This window comes from Pinus tabuliformis, chromosome 8 (genome assembly GCF_031772625.1).
Source record: "Pinus tabuliformis cultivar Carrire ecotype Pingquan chromosome 8, CPIR1, whole genome shotgun sequence".
Taxonomy (NCBI): Eukaryota; Viridiplantae; Streptophyta; class Pinopsida; order Pinales; family Pinaceae; genus Pinus; species Pinus tabuliformis.
The window spans coordinates 727,554,959-727,571,028 of record NC_142294.1 but is presented as its reverse complement, the minus strand read 5'-3'; positions in this window follow the sequence as shown (position 1 = coordinate 727,571,028).

Sequence of the window (16,070 nt, the reverse complement as noted above, 5' to 3'; positions counted from 1 at the left end):
GTGGTCATCTAGGTCAAGCATGAATTTCATGCTCCTGGGTTTTTCATGTCAAAAAATATTTTTCTTGAGTCAAGAGCGTCATTGTCATTTATATAAGACATTATTGGGAAAGTTGTTAGATTTAAAAGATATTATTTAGGAGTCTAGAAAGTCCTATGAGCCTCCAAGCACAATTTTCCCGTGTCAGTGATAAGTCAGCATAGGAGAGGCTATTTAACCTCATGGAAATGCTATAAATAGAAGTAGCTTCAACCTCATTTAGCATTAATTTGATCTGCAACAAGAAAAGTTCAATATCAAGCAAGGACAGGAGTGAAGAAGGCTAGAAGTCAAGGAAGAAGACCAAGCGAAAGAAAGAGACATAATTTTTGTCACACATGTGAGGGTTAGGGTTTTTGTAGGCCAAGAATTGTAGGTCCAAGTTGCAAGTAGCCAAAAATTTCAGATCCAAGTTGTAGGAGGGCCGGAAAATTGCTTTGATCTAGCTTTGACCCTCATTAACTTTGAAGACATTAACTTACTTAAGGAAGGAATTCTTGAAGGGTTAACACATGCCAAAAATAAGGGATTATATTGTTCACAAGGGAGGAAGTTGTAGATCTAGAGCAGGAGGCCTGAATCTTTGAAGTAGAGTAAATTTGAAAAGGTTTGACTCGTGATGACTTGGTCAAATTTTGACTTGTTTGGAAGAGATTCTTGGAGGGTTGACTTGGTGCTTGGAGGGGGACTTTGTCTAGGGTTTTGGGTCTTGGATTTGTCATTTGAATCAAATTATATAAGAAGAGAAGAGATTCTTTCCGGGTTTTCCCCTTGGAGGGGTTTTTCCATTGTCTTAATTTTTTTTTCTCTTCATAATTTTTTGATTAAAATATTTAATAAATAAAAATAAGAAGATACCATAAGTTCACAATAAATTATTAAGGTTAATTAGAATTTGATTTAGTAGCTTCCCTACTGCATTCTCGAACACCTCTTCATCTAATTCACAACATGAATCATCATGTTCTTCCTTGGGCTTCTTAGATGCTTCAAAGTTTGATTCCTTTGCTGTAGTCTTTCCATTATAAATTCTCATCTCATAAGTAGTAAGAGTGCCAAGTAGTTGGTCCAAAGTGGGAGTTTTCAACTCTGTCATCTCTTCAATAGCTGAAACCTTGGGATTAAATCTCTCAGGGAGAGATCTCAACACCTTTTGAACTACTACTGGTTCTTCTATTTTTTCATCAAGACATATTATAATGTTCACGACCTCATCAACTCTAAGAAAGTATTTAGCAATATCTTCATCATCATGAATTTTCAAAGACTCGAATTGCATTGTAAAACCTTGAAGTTTGGCTTGCTTTACCTTGTTGTCACCTTCATAGCAACGACTCATCTTGTCCCAAATAGCTTTTGCAGTTGAAAAATATATGACCTTGAGTAGTTCTAATTTAGGTAGGCCAGTAAGCAAGGCATTCATAGCTTTAACATTACATGTAAATTCCATCTTCTACTCTCTAGTGATCAAGGTTGAAGGTTTTTGATATTCTTCTTCCATTGCATCCCATACATTAACTCCAATTGATTGCTATATGCTTTCATTCTGAATTTCCAAAACATACAGTTTGTTCCATTGGACATTGGTGCCCTATTGGTGCATCCTCCTTCTTGGTTTTCCATGGTCCTTGATATTTCTTCCAACTATTAAAATGATCTGAAGTAATCTTGGTTGTTCTCCAATACCAATTGTTAGAAACTGGGCCAATATTAAAAGGGGGGGTGAATTAGTATTGTAGGAAGTTTAAAAAATTCTTTTACTAATTTAGAATACTAGGAAACCAATAAGTATTTTAACAATAAATTATATGAGGATCACAAGAGTAAACACAAGAAGCAAAAAATAAAACACATGAATTCTTCAAACTTCTCTTCAATTTACTTCACAAACATAAGCTTCTACTAGTTACAAAGTTCTTTGGATACAAACAAAAGGAAGTTTCTACTCCATAATTTATTAGCTACAACTGAAAGGAGCTACAAGCCTACAACCCCTATTTTATCAACAACCACTGAAAGGAGCTCTTACCCCTAACTATTTACCAATCATTATTGGAAGGATATACAACCTCTGAACTGCAAGATACCACTTACTTGACCTCAATGATTCATCTTTCATACCATTTTAAAACTTAAATCATGAAGGACACTTCCTTTCATAAACAAGTAATTTGTCACTTTAATCACTCACCAAAAACACCATAAAAACGCCTTCATCAATCTCTAATCACTAATTAATCCACCATCATCCACCTCTTAATAATCATCAACTAATACAACCAACAACTCTATCATATTCCAAATTCGGTTATGCTTATATAGAATTAGGATTGATATTTTTAGTTCATAAGCTTTAGTTTACTTGCACTTTAAATTTCACTTATCAGAGGATTTGATCTCATTATATTCTTGTTTTTCTATTTTTGGAATGTCCTCTTAATGTGCATAGTAAGTCTTCAATCTATGATCTTTTGTATTTGTAAGAAAAACTAAGCTTAACTGTCCAAATTTTCCATTCCGAAATTTTACAAGTTTTAGAAGTGTTTCTTCTAAATTTGGTTGACTCCAAATTTAGCCAATACTGCCAAATTTGTCTCCAAATTTTCCCATTTCACCAATAACACTGCCAACTTGTTCATGTTTATTTTGATGTAATGTTGTCTTGGCAGAGTTCACCAAATATGGTGCATAATTCCAAATTTACCAAGTTGATGACCCATTCATGAAGGTAAGTCCTTTGTATAGGCCTAAGGTGTTGAAAGTCAAGACTATAGATCTGTACCAGGCCTGAGCACTTTTCTCATAAAACCGCTACATATGATCTTCATTAGGTCCCTCCATATTGTAGCCCTAAGGGCTTATTCACTGTTTATTCAACTTTCCACGTCCTCAGTATTCCATCCACATAGAACTTGGTGCTAGTCCATACTGAAGCTCCCGACCCTTATTTCTCGCCAAAAACTTTCTCGGGAAAAACTCCATGGAGCATCCTAGTTTTCCGTCAAGAACATTTCTTCTGAGAGCATGTTCATGGAGGTCCACCACGCTTCCAATGCGACCAATCAAATAACCATTGAGATGGAACATCTACCACATCATTCTCAGAATGGAAATTTCACTGTCAACTGTTGTCAATTTCATTGTTTCTCAGCGTTCATCTTCTCATAGCTTTCGACCGGTGTACCCTTCAGTAATATCTAAGGTAATTTCTTCCGAGGATTCAGTTTTCTTCAAGATTATGTCATCCTGGTAGGACTTGTGCCATGCACCTAGACTAATCATAAAATTGTCGAGATGATGTGTCTAGCCACCTCAACGCCACCATGTCCCAGAGCTTATTTCTCGGACTTTAATTCCTGTGCTTCCTCGAAATTTTTTTTGAGGAGTTTCTTCTGGGGTGATGTGTCACTGCCATTTGTCTGTCACCTTTTTGAGTGTGCCATGTGTCATTCACTGAGTGGTGCCATGTGTCACTCTTTTTTGGCCCACATGGCCACCCAAAAATTCTTAATATGCATGCCACGTGTCATGCTCACATAAGTTCCATGTCATGTTGATATCATCATGAAACTGTGTCTCCACGTCGTCTTTGCGAGCCAATGAAATCGTTCCATGTGTCTTTATTCAATTTTTCCATGTGTCCAAGGTTATGGAGAAGAGTGGGTCATGGGCCTTGGTTTTTCTTCGAATTTATTCATTAATTTAAATGTAAAAACCATTGGATTCAAGCCTGCTATGTTGACTAGCTACAAATCTCAATGAGAACTCAAGGTGTATCTCAGAGAAATCTCAGAGGGGTTTCTTTTGAGATCCATAGGCTTCCAAGGTCTAAGATATGGGGCCCGAGCTCGGAGAAAAACTTAACGTGTTCATCTTGTTAAATTTCATATTGCTCTGTAGCGATTCAATTACTTTAGCCCAATTCAATTATTCAATTAGAATATTTTAACGTTAAATAAAATTTCCAATCATAAAAAATAATTGAAGACAAAATAATAAATGTAATGACATAGTAGGCAATCAACACATCAACAAGATACACCATATTTTTGGTCAACGACTAGGGAAAAACCCACTGTGGGGACATACATATGAAAATTTTCTTCTATTAGATTGTCATAAAATGTTCAAAAGAGAGTAAAGTGAGTCAATACAAAATAATATAGCAAAATTAACCCGGCTACAATAAAAAATATGTTCCCAACATCAATCTTGATAAGAGACAACTTCTCTTGTCTGTGGTTAACTATGATAAAATGTTAAATTGTAATCCTATAGCCTAACCACATAGAGCAAGAGGTGTGCACACAGTTGAGAGCTTCTAAACGCATGGACAAGTTTGCATGCATGTTGTTGTGATCGAAATTTTCCTGTGACAAGCTTGCATTTGGAAACCAAAACCCTAAACACACGTGCAAGCATCAGATCCTACAATCTCGAACCTGTACGAACCAATATTCATGACCCAACCTCAGAACTTTGTGAACCAATCAATGAAGAAGAGAATAAGAATATGCTTGGTGATGTCCAAATGAGATTGAGGTCACTTGTATTTTTAGACTTCCAAAGGTGTCCATTTTCCTCTTAGGGCCGACTTGTCCTTTTGTGCACATGTGGGATTTCTCAAAAATACACTTTCCCTTGTCCAAATTGAGCGTTTCAATAGTCAAAATTGGCCCTCTCAAAAAGAGGATTCTAGTCCCATGGTTGGAATATTTTATTCAGTTACCAAATCAACACTCCCTCTCAGCTAGGGAGAAATTCCAACTGTAATACGTACCCATCGAAAATATCATGTCATCATATCATGTGCCATCTCTTCTTGACTCTATTTACTGAATCATTCTTGAGTTTAAAGAAGAAAAATAATCGACGAGATAAATATACCACCCTCTCAAAAAATGAGGAAGGTCATATTGGTCACTCTAACCTCATGTCTATGACATCGAGGAAGGTCATATTAGACGCTCTCACCCCAAGTCTATGACAGTGGGGAAGGTCCTATTGGAAACTCTTACCCCAAGTCATAACATCGAGAAATAGGAAAGATACAACTTACCAAGCAAGGATCAAAACCATCCCATGATGTAATCAATGCGTGAGATACTACTTTCTATATAAAAAGTAAGGATCACTTCCATCATATTGATTGTTGATATTCCCAGCAATGACCTTGAAGAATCTTGTGGTAGAACACCTGCACCATAATCAACTTGGGTGAGATACCTGACTTACCAAAGGTAAGGATCACACACCCCCAAGCTCTCTCTCAACCCATTGGCTAGACGGGGAGTGATAATCCCAACAACCTTGGCTTATGGGTATGATGCGAACCAGGGTATGCTCTACATAGACCAAGATAGGGGAGAAACATCTTTCATCTTGTGGGTAATAGATAGGGGTGATACCCTATTGTCCAAAGATCCATCAACCCTAGGATCCTTCAATGCTCCATTTCCTCCCCGGGGAGGTCAACTAAGGGGGAAGAGCTATGCTTAATGTTCTCGATCAACAATGTCCCTTATTGGGAGGGGTCACATCTATCAGTCCAAACTACTCTTTGAAGACGAAGAACTTCCCTTTCAGAAAATCCTTGGTGGGAATATCTCCATTATTCTCATCTGTCGATATGTGATGGAGTCTAATGGCTCATCTCTGCACCATGTCCCAAATGAAACGACATCGGATCTCTATTTGATTGGACTTGTCATGAAATACAAGATTATTTTCCAATCATAGCCCGCTCTTATTGTGCAATATATCACTGTAGTGTTTATGACCTTCTCAAATAGATCTCCAAATATCTTTCTCAACCAAGCTATTTCATATCTAGCCATGTTAGTGGCAATGTACTCTGCCTCGATGGAACTTAGTGCTACATACTCCTGCTTCTTGCTCCTCGAAGATATCATGGTAGATCCAAGGACAAAACAACATCCATGCGTACTCTTCCTGTCAATGACATTTTCTGCCTAGTCAACATTGTTATATCTATGAAGTCGAACATCTCCAACAAAACATCTTAAACCAAGGGTGTTTGGCCCATGCAAATATATCAAAATGTGTTTCATAGCAACCTAATGTGCATGGAGAGGCTTGGTCATGAATTGAATCAATGTGTTCACTGCATAGCATATGTCAAGACAGGTGTTCACTAGGAACATTAGAACCCTAATAAACTATCTATACTTTGATGGTTCGCCAAGTCAGGTATTTTAGCTTCTCCACATAACTTCTTGAAATTAATTTCCATTAGTGTGGGTAGGGACTTGCATTTTTTCATTCCAAATCTCTCCAACAACTTTATGACATATTTTCCTTGTGAAAGGAAAATCTTACTAGGCATTTTCCATACCTCAAGGCCTAGAAAATAGTGCATGAGTCCAAGGTCCTTCATATTGAATTTAGAGTCTAGCTCCCTCTTACACTCGATCATCAGGGGCTCACTACTTATCAATAATAGATCCCCAACATATAAAACAAAAATCAATGGCATACCTTGGACTATCTTGAAGTAGAGGTTGGGATTGACATTGCTTCTTGTAAATCCCAACTTCACTAAATAACTATCTATGAATGTATACCATGCCGTGGGGGCTTTCTTCAAACCATAAAATGCCTTCTTCAACCTGCAAACATGTATCTTTCTATCCTCTCATTCAAATCCCTATGGATGGTCAACGTACACTTATTCTTGTAACATGTCATGGAGGAATGTTGTATTCATGTCCATTTGATATGGGATACATCCTTGACTTGTGACAAGAGAACTATCAAACAAATGGTTGTATATTGAGGCACATGTGTAAATATATTTTCATAATATTCTTCCGCTTTCTAGGAGAATCCTTGGGCCACGAACCTTGCCTTATATTTCTCAATGCTTCCATCAAATCAATGTTTGATCTTGAATATCCATTTTTAAGTCACCACAAATTTCCCCTTCGGTCTTTGCACAAAATCCCATCCATCATTCTTCATAATTGATTCATATGCTTCGGCCATATCATCCTTCCAAACTTATTCTTTCAAGGCTTCTTCAAATGTGGGAGGTTTGGCTTGAATCATAGTGCTCATCGTTGCAACGTATACCTGGTACATGCATGGATTCTTACTTTCTATAAATGATATTATAAGGGGAACGCATCTCTCATCATCCTGTAATATATCACAAAGCCAAAGTGGCCTCTTCCTAGTAGGAGGATCACATGGAAGAAGATCTAAGGGGTCCATTGGTTTCATGGGATCATCAACAATGACTCTCTCAGATTTAGGCACTGAAGGACCATCTAAAATATCCATATCATCATTCTTCTTCTCAGGAGGAGGATGTGGAGGAAGGCCCCTTACTTTCCCAAAGGAAACACCTTTGTTGAACATTACATACCTATTAATTTCAACCTTCCTTTGACTAGGAATATATATTATAAATGATTTATAATTTTCACAATATCCAACAAACACACCTTTTCTTCCCGTGGCTTCCAACTTGTTTCTTTCATCCTTCAACGCATGGAAATATACGGGGCAACCAAATATATGGATATGGCCAACATCAGGCTTGAAATATGTGAACACTTCTTTGGGGGTATTGTTGTCCAATGCTTGATGAGGCACCCTATTTTGAACATATACAACAACATTTGTTGCTTCTCCCCAAACGAAATTTTGTCAACTTTTGATCATGGAGCATGGCACGAGAAACTTCTACAATAGACCCGTTATTTCTTTCAGCTACTACATTTTGTTTGAGATTATAGGGCACAATCATCTCTTTCTTGATACTTTCCTTCTTGCAAAAATTAATGAACTCATTCAAAATGTACTCTCCACCATTATCAAACCTGAAGATCTTAATTTTCTTCCTTGTTTGTTTTTCGACCAAAGCTTTGAAATCCTTGAACATTTCGAAGGTTTCATCCTTTTGCTTCAAATAATATATCCACGCCTTTTTGAGAATTCATCAATGAAGGTGATGTAGTAGAGATGTCCACTAATAGAATGTACACGCATCAGATAACATATGTTGGAATGAATGAGTTGGAGGATGTCTTTCATAATGTGTTTGCTAGAAGGGAATACTCCCCTTGTCTTCTTTCCACTAGAACATCCAAGACATACTCCATCATGATGGGATTGAACACCAGGAATTCTGAAAACCAATTTCTTCAATTTTTGGAAAGCATCATAATGAAGATGGGCCAATTTTTCGATGCCATAACTCACTTAAATTATTATTATCATGGACCAATGCTAGAATAGGTCTACCAATGACTCTATAGATTCATTAAAATCTTGATCCTGATGTAAATGAATCTCTCATTGGGGATCCAATAGGCCAAGTCATAACCTTTTGTTAATTTTTTCTTAGGGATATATCGTTCTTTGCTTTGATAATTGCATGTCTTCATTAGCACATTAAGTTAACCCCATAACATCATACCATTATACAAATTTACATCATTATCAAGCAACATATGCAACTATGTATAAAGAACAATATCATCATCATCAATGCAACGAAACATAGAGGAACAATAGAAGAAAATAATTCACACATAGAGACACCAGGATTGGTTGAAGACCAGGGAAAAATCCACTATGGGGAAAACCCTTTCAAATTATTATTCTTCTTATTATATTGTCATCAAATGATTTAGAAAATCCTATTATAATGATCCATATATCCATCTATGCAACTAACCAACAAAAAATCTACAACATCCATAAATGAACCCAACAAAGCTTATACTAAAAAATCTGATTCTGAAGTTTGTAATGAATTTTCATTTTCTATAGTCAACTACCGAACCCTGCGGTCACTGAGCGAAATCTTTGGAAAATTGATATTCCATCATTTAGGTCCTGGTCGCATAGAGGAGTCATGCAAGCGACTATAGCAATCCAGTCGCACCCTTAAGCCTAGCATGCGAGGGACTAGGGTCTGCAAGCAAGATTTTAAAACCCTAACTCCCAGTCACATGGATGGAGAGTTTTTAGTGCGACTAGAAGGCTCTAGTTGCACAGATGAGCTTCTATGTGATCCACTGTGGTCGAATTCGTACTGTTTTGTGCCTACAACTGTGGCCCAAAATCCTAAAATGGATATGCGAGCTTCAGACCCTGCAATTTCACTTCAAAGCAAACTTGTTCCTCTGCGGATGAGCCTCAGACCTGTGCGAACCAAAAACCAAGATAGAAGAGTGTCTCATGATGATGTCCAAATGAGATAGAGGTCATTTGTATTTATATTCTTCCAAGGGTGTCCACTTTGCTTTAGTATTGACCTTGTCAAATGTGCACATGTGGGATTTTCTTCATAAGTACACTTTCCCTTATCTGTTTTGAGTGATCGTTAGGTCTATTTTGATCCTCTCAAAGAGAGGAATTAAATGCAATCATTATCTCCATCAGGTGAGCTATCCAAGGTGAATTTTACTGTAGTTGCATATTTTAACACTCCCTCTCAACTAGGGAGAATTCTACCTGCATCATGTCATATGTATACTATTGTCAAATCATATCCAATCTCAAGTATATCATCATCTTGTATCATCAACGATCATCTCAATTCATCTCTTTCTTATTCTTGCTTATCTCTTGATTTTTCCTACTCATGTGCTGGATATTCTTGAATCCAAAAGAAGAAGAAATTTTCATTGGAGGGGAGCCTAAGCTACCACCCTTTATACATCAGGCTACTACCTGGAATTTATGCCAACGGGTTACTACTCAGAATCTCTTCTAGCGGGTTACTACCTGGGGATATCGACAAAGAGATATATCTATGACCCACATCATCAACAGAGATCATATCAACATATCTCAACCTGGAACCATATCAGGGAACATATCTCAATCCAGAATCTCATGGGGGAGCTACTATTATGAACCCATATCAAGCAATAGGTGATATAAGGGAGCTACTACTCAACCCATTCTATTGCCTACTGATCTTCCAAACAATGACCCTAAGGATTTATATGGTAGACCTACATCATAGTTCGAGCTTTGATGAGATACCCAACCTACCAAGAGGTAAGGATCACACTCCTCGCAACAAGCCCTGCTTGTGGGTATGATGCCAACTGGGCTATACTATGCAAAGACCAAGATAATATGACCTACTACTCCAACCATATGGGTAATAGATAGGGGTGATACCCTATTGTCTAGAGCTCCCTCAACACCAGAAACCCTCTATCTTAATTCCACACCCAGTGAGCTAAAACAGGGGAGGAATAGTTGACTAAGTGTCATCGATCAATCCTGCTCTCTGTAGATAAAAAACATATCATCGTGCTCATATCTGGTAATCATCATGTCTCAATAACAATTGTCTCTTGTTCATATAGGACATCAAATAAAATATCATATATATATGTATATATACATATATATGTATATATCTATATATATATATATATATATATATATATCACAAAAATGATACCATATTCATCCTCCCTCTCAAGGAGGTTCCAACCACAATCCTGAGCTTGTCTCGTACAACATCATTGTCTCACTATATGAAGGTAACTCAGTCCTAGCTATATGTGAGGTTCTCTGCCAATTGGTTCCCACTCTTTATCATCATAATGTATCCATGTCATATCCAAATCCTGCTCAGATGCCCTCCAAGGAGATTCTTTATCCTTCCACATAGCTAGCCATGCTAGCAACATCATATTCAACCTTAGTCGTGCTATAGACCTCTCATTAAAGATATCATGGAAGATCTCATACTAAGGCAACATCCAAATTTTCTCATCAATAATAATCCAAAACATCGTCAATACATCCATGCTGTCACATATCGTAGAATGAATATCTCAGATCAAAATTGATCGTCCCATGAAATTATCTCGAAGGATGCTTGGCAGAAACTCAATGTATATGAATAGGCTCAATCATGAATTCACTTAGGTTCTATTCACATCACGTATATATATGGATGTGTGTTCAAAATGGAACATCAATGCTTCAATCGACTGTCGGTTGCAAAGTTGAGTTCAACAATATCTCTTCACAACTTCTTGAAATTCAATAGAAGTGTCCAAGGATTTGCATTTCCACTTCTTCAATAGATTTGTAATATATATTTTATTTTCCCAACTTCATAAATCGATACATCATGCAATGATTTATTATTTCAAGCTTTAGAAGCAATCTCAATCTTACTTTAATCATCATAGGATCATTAGCTATCAAGAGTAGACCATCAGTATATAAAACCAAAATCATAATCAAAGTCATACCTTGGAACACTTATCAAGTAGAGGTTTGGATCAACACATCTTCTTGGATTCACCAGATAACTATCAATGCAGACATATCTGGATCATGGAGATTTATTTACATAAATATTTCTAGTTTACCAACCCAATCTGTTTAACCTTACATGAATCATTGTTGTCATATCAAACTCATTAGTATCATTTGTATAAATTTCTTTAGACTAGGTGACATGTAGAGCTCTCATCAAGTCATGCCAACAAGTTGTCATTTATCAAACAATATCAATCCAAATTTCATGAAGTCATCCTCATGATCATAATATAAGTCACTAGATACAAATGTATACGCCAAGAATAAGGTATGTAGGTTCCATCCAATCATTGTCAGATTACTTCACACTAAATCACAATTGTGAATACTTCGACCAATGTGCTAAGAATGAGGAGACCAATACAAAATCATTATCGAATACAAGAATTAGTCACTGAAACTTATTATGCCCACATAGCATTATCATCAAGGAAAATCATCAATCATCAAATCAAATTATTAAACGTCAGGTTGAATCCCAAATTCGATATCATAGTGATATCTATAATCTAGAACATATCTCAACATTAATTCAAATTTCTAAGTCATTATCAAGCATCATTTCAAAACTCCAAAAACTACTTATCTATATTAATAAGTCAAATCAAGTCAAACTCTTGTAGCACAAACTTCAAACATATTGACATATCTATATGCATGTGTCGGTCACCTGCAAAGAAAAGTTCAACCTATATATTCATATTATAGTAAGGATTCAAACTTCTTGATTATAGATGCTTCAGATGTTTGCTCCATGTCTGTAGCACTGACATCCTTCAGGTGAACATCTAATTTTATGCACAAAACTTTTTTTTTTGTGTCTAGCAGGGATAGTCGCACCCATGTGCCTTCTTGAATTTGTTTGGGAAGCTACAGTCACAACCTTGACCTTAATTTCATGTTGATGAGAGGATACAGTTACACCTGTAGCCATGCTTCTGTGCAACTTAGTCTTAGGGTAAGGGAAAACTCTCTCTTCTCAGATCAGAATTTTGCTGTAGATCAACAACGTCATATATTTGTCTATTCATTCCCTTAAATCATGCTTCAAAAACAAAGAATATACATATAATGTCAATGGTAATAGGAGTAAGGATATTATGTAGAGATTCTCCCTCTGAATGGGAAGCCACTTCAATCATCTTCATTCAAGTCATCAACCTGACTATAATACTGTCATGCATCAACGGATATGTTAGATCATAAAGTCAAACTATATCACATATTCATCATGGTCATATATGTTAGCATCGACTACTTCACCATGACATCTTGACATCAATATTTCATCAAGGGTTAGTGTCAAATAACCATACTTCAAGAATCATGATCACAACATTACTTCTTTGTCACGCAACTTAATCCATCAAGTCAGGGCATTCATTTTTACCATATGCCATAATTACTAAGCACATCAAAGCATAACCATGGCCAACGAAAGATATTAAATATCAATATCATTGTTACATGTCTACCATCATCGCTACCATGCTCAATATCAAGTTGCCATATTTTATAAGGTGCTAACCTTCTTCATGGGATCAAACATAAAGTGTACCATTATATTAGAAATCAATATTTCCAAGCAGGTTCATAGAATCATGAAATTAACTATGTCCAGAAGGTAAGAACCATGAATCCAAATCACTGCCATATGCATACATGAACCATTTGAGAAGGAGACATTCTCATCATACCTTAGGGCTTACCTTTCCATCTAGTATTATAGTTGAAACATAACATTGAAACAATATACCCTGCATACCTTGTAGTAATCAAATACCTGTGCATCTTTTCATTTGACATAGGAAACTTGTAGCACTTTGTCATATTTTCATCAGGTGGCTCTTTACCTTTTCCAACTATATATTTTATTTCCTACATCTCAAGTGATCCTCAAGAAGGATCCTCTTATTACATCTCTTCAAGGAGGTTAGAAACACCCAAATACTCAAGTATACATGCAGGAGGTATAATAATCAAAACAATAATTAGATCAATAAATCTAAATAAAATTAAAGGCATAAAGGAGCATCACAAGAATAATTATCTTCAATGAGAGGTGATCATATCCCTCTTGAACCAACCTTCAAGAGCCATCACTATCCCTATTCCACTTGATGCTTTTAATATATATTAATCAACTTCATCAACAACCAAGCCTAATAGAAACTATCCCGGTTAGGGCTTCAAAAATAAATCATAAGTGCTAGAGCATCTTCACATTGACCATGCTAGGTTTCATATCTCAAATCTTTTCCATAAACTAGGGTTTCTTTCAAAACCTAACCTCATAATATTCATCAAGCCCTAATACACAAATTGCCTAATTTTTTTCTTCAAATCCTAGAATTACTTTAGGTCTCCTCCATCCTTTCTCGCATCCATCAATGGTGCCATCATAGGAGTGATCTCCATGACTTTTCTTTAGCCCGACTCTGATACCATTTCAATTTTTTCTTACGGATATATTGTTATTTCCTTTGATAATCGAATTTCTTCATTAACACATTAATTTCACCCCATAAAATCATAACATTATACAAATTTACATAATTATTAAGCAACATATGCAACTATGTAGAAAGAAAAATATCTCATCACCAATGCAGCGAAACATAAAGGAACAATAGAAAAAGATCATTCACACATAGAGACACTAGGATTGGTCGGAGACCAGGGAAAACCCTTTCAAATTATTCTTCTTCTTATTAGATCGTCATAAAATGATTCAGCAAAAGATAATACAATGATCCATATCTTCATCTATGCAACTAACCAAAAAAAACATCTACAACATCCATAAATGAACCCAACAAAGGTTATACTAAAAAATATGATTCTGAAGTCTGTAATGAACTGTCATTGTCTACAGTCAATTGCTGAAATCTATGGTCACTGAGCAAAATATTCAGACAACTGAGTTTCCATCATTTAGGTCCCGGTTGCAAGGAGGAGGAGTCATGTGAGCAACCATAGCAACTCAGGTGCACCCTTAATCATGGCAAATGAGCTACTGGGGTCTGCAACCGAGATTATAAAACCTTAACTCCCAATCACATGGATGGAGAGTTGTCCGTGCAACTAGAAGGCTCCAGTCACATAAATGAGCTTCTGTGCAAGTGACTGTGGTCGACTTCGCCCCGTGTTGTGTGTGCGATTGTGGCCCAAAACCCTAAAACTAAAATGCGAGCTTCAAACCCTGCAATTTCACCTTAGAGCGAACTTGCTCCTATGCGGATGAGCCTCACACTTGTGGAGCCAAAAACCAAGATAGAAGAGTGTCTCATGATGATTTCCAAATGAGGTAGAGGTCAGTTGTATTTATAGTCTTCTAAGGTTTTCCACTTTTCTTTAGGGTCGACCTTGTCAAATGTGCACATGTGGGATTTTCTTCATAAGTTAACTTTCCCTTATTTGTTTTGAGTGTTTGTTAGGTCGATTTTGGTCCTATCAAAGAGAGGAATTAAAAGAAATCATTATCTCCATAAGGTGAGCTATCCAAAGTGGAATTTAACCGTAGTTTCATATTTTAACACCTTTCCCTTGATGAAGGAAATCCTCATCCCTTTGTCTTACAAAGTAGATATTGATATTGAATTTTTCTTCAACCCCAACACATACATCACATCATGGAGAAAAATATATTCCCTAGAATCCAAATGAAATTTGACAGACCCAAAATCTTTGATGGGACGAGTGGAGTTATATCCAAGAATAATTTTCAAATTTGACTCCCTCTCTACCAAATTAAAGAGAACTTCCTTATACCGAGAGAAATGATGAGTGACCCCACTATCAAACAACTAACTATCCCATGAATCTGGAGGAGAGGAACTAGTGAGTGCAGAAATAATATATTCATATTGATTTGCAACATTACTTTCATACCTAGAATATATTGACTTATTTTGAGGACGATGATATTCTTCACTATCACTTGGAGCATCTCTTATTCTTCTTTAATATCTTCCATTACGATCATTCCTTCAATCATATTTTATTCTTTGATTATTGAACCTATTAATGTTACTTTTAGTGTTGTAGTGAGGACCCTTGTTCTTCTCAGGGCAGTCTCGAGCATAGTGGCCTTTCTTATGAAAATTGTAGCATTCGATGTGCGAAAATTCCTTGACTCTTCCATTCCTTCTATTTGAATTTCGAGGAGGAGGCTTTCTTGAAATTGATAGGACTCCTTTTCCTTTCTTCTTCTTGTCATGAGTGATGAATGCAACATACTCTCCTTCTTCATGCTTTTGTATGCCTCTAGGAATCATCCTTAATCCTTCTTAAGTGATCCTTCCAACAATCTTATCAAATGACGGGAAAACATTGTTATTTATTATAGTGGTAATGAAGGTTTCCCAAATAGGAGGGAGACCTCTAAGGGTTACAATCACCAATTCCATATCAGGCATAGTTTCCCCAACTCTTTGCAATTGATCTCTAAGATGAGATAACATCATAATGTAGGATTGCAAAGATTCTCCTTTGTTCATATTCATATATTTGAGTTGATATTTGAAGGAGATGATTTCATTCAAATTGTTGACTTAATACATGCTAGATAGATTATCATACATGTCCTTATACTTTTTCAAATTCCCAACATAAGCAAGTAAATTATCTTGCAAACCATCAACTATCATTTTCTTTTCTTTTAACTCACCTTTCTTGTACTTTTTCTTGGAATCAACGGAAGC